Here is a 2500-nt window from a genome sequence, read left to right on the forward strand (position 1 = left end):
CCTAACTGTGGCTGTACCACATTATCGCTTAACCTAACTGTGGCTGTACCACATTATCGCTTAACCTAACTGTGGCTGTACCACATTATCGCTTAACCTAACTGTGGCTGTACCACATTATCGCTTAACCTAACTGTGGCTGTACCACATTATCGCTTAACCTAACTGTGGCTGTACCACATTATCGCTTAACCTAACTGTGGCTGTACCACATTATCGCTTAACCTAACTCTGGTTGTACCACATTATCCCTTAACCTAACTCAAGTTGTCCCTTAACCTAACTCAAGTTGTCCCTTAACCTAACTCAAGTTGTCCCTTAACCTAACTCAAGTTGTCCCTTAACCTAACTCAAGTTGTCCCTTAACCTAACTCAAGTTGTCCCTTAACCTAACTCAAGTTGTCCCTTAACCTAACTCAAGTTGTCCCTTAACCTAACTCAAGTTGTCCCTTAACCTAACTCAAGTTGTCCCTTAACCTAACTCAAGTTGTCCCTTAACCTAACTCAAGTTGTCCCTTAACCTAACTCAAGTTGTCCCTTAACCTAACTCAAGTTGTCCCTTAACCTAACTCAAGTTGACCCTTAACCTAACTCAAGTTGTCCCTTAACCTAACTCAAGTTGTCCCTTAACCTAACTCAAGTTGACCCTTAACCTAACTCAAGTTGTCCCTTAACCTAACTCAAGTTGTCCCTTAACCTAACTCAAGTTGTCCCTTAACCTAACTCAAGTTGTCCCTTAACCTAACTCAAGTTGTCCCTTAACCTAACTCAAGTTGTCCCTTAACCTAACTCAAGTTGTCCCTTAACCTAACTCAAGTTGTCCCTTAACCTAACCCACGTTGTCCCTTAACCTAACCCACGTTGTCCCTTAACCTAACCCACGTTGTCCCTTAACCTAACCCACGTTGTCCCTTAACCTAACCCACGTTGTCCCTTAACCTAACCCACGTTGTCCCTTAACCTAACCCACGTTGTCCCTTAACCTAACCCACGTTGTCCCTTAACCTAACCCACGTTGTCCCTTAACCTAACCCACGTTGTCCCTTAACCTAACCCACGTTGTCCCTTAACCTAACCCACGTTGTCCCTTTGCCTAACATAGTTCACTGCTCGGAATCTCTGGTGTCGTTGTTATCCTCATGTAGATGTCTTGCGAGTGTTGCTTACTTTCCACATATTCCCGCTATCCACTGTCAATTGTACTGCAATAGGACTATATCGCCGCCCCCCCCCCTCTGTCCCCCTCTTTGTGTCTCTGTCCTCTCAAGCTGGTCGGTCTGGCGTTTGAGTGTTAAATGAGCCTCGCAGCTGTTCAGTTGCATTCAGATGTCGACGCCCTCAGTGTACGTCGTGGTATGGTCTGTGTCCATTGTCCGCTGATGTCGTACGCGTAACCCACACGCTGTACCGATCATCGGTCGTTACGTACAGAGTGAAGTAGTGTGATACGTGTGACCGTACGCTGGCTGTGCCCAACGGTGTCGAATCTCAATTTCCATATGTTGTGCTCGATGCTACTTGTCTCGTCTCCCAATAACAGCTAGGTTGCACTGTGGTACGCCGTAGAGGCGTGTGGGAGGAACGTACGAACGCATTGTATGTCACCCTGGGTCGCTGGGGGTGGTGGTGCGGTGAGTCAGGTCAGGTCAGGTCAGGTCAGGTCAGGTCAGCGTGAGCCGTCTGATGTAGTGACGCGTGTATTCCGACTTTGTCGTATTGCCTCACACAAAGTGCTACCCTGGTGGACCGCGTTCCATATCTGGGACATGCCGCAGATGCCGGTTGACAGTGGATCGCGGAAGGGACATCGCATACGTGCGCGGGCCACCTTCCACGTGTTCTCTTCTGCACATGTCGCAGTGTGTATGTGGTCTGATGTAGCGTGTCGTGACACATGACATCCTGGCATGCAAGAATTGTTGAATTCGCAAATGTAGGTGGACATCTACGTTTACTGCCCAAGATACGCAAATGAACTGGAAATCCGTTGTTGAGCGGTTGTTCACGCTGGAGGTGAATCTGTGATGGCGACGATCGGTACAGCTATTAACCGGTTGTTTCAGCGGTACCCGCCACATCCACACACGTGACTAGGTCCATGTGGGTATGAAGCGATACACGGCGGTGGCTTGGTGGGACTGTTCCCGGCCGGTGAAGGGGGGCCGCCCGGCGTGTTGGCCGCGCGCTGCGTGGGCGCACGCGCAACAGGCGGCTGGTGGGGGGCGCCGAGTGGCAGGAGCGCCAGCCGACGGGCCCGGCAGGCGGTGCAGCTACGCTGCGGCGCACCCTGCACGCGGCGCCTGGCGGCCAAAGTTGGTTCAGCCGAGCCCGGTGCGAAGCGCGGTGGACATCTGCAGTGTGCTGGTCTGATTGAGGACTGTGTGCGTTGAGGATGCGCCGCCGCCTGGCACTCGGCGCCGCGACGCCGTCTGCTGCTCGGTCGCCCCAGCGGTTCTCGCAGGTGGTTTGTATCGCAGTTGTGCGGACGTGTTGGCGCGTG

Source organism: Schistocerca gregaria, unplaced genomic scaffold (genome assembly GCF_023897955.1).
Source record: "Schistocerca gregaria isolate iqSchGreg1 unplaced genomic scaffold, iqSchGreg1.2 ptg000649l, whole genome shotgun sequence".
Classification (NCBI taxonomy): domain Eukaryota; kingdom Metazoa; phylum Arthropoda; class Insecta; order Orthoptera; family Acrididae; genus Schistocerca; species Schistocerca gregaria.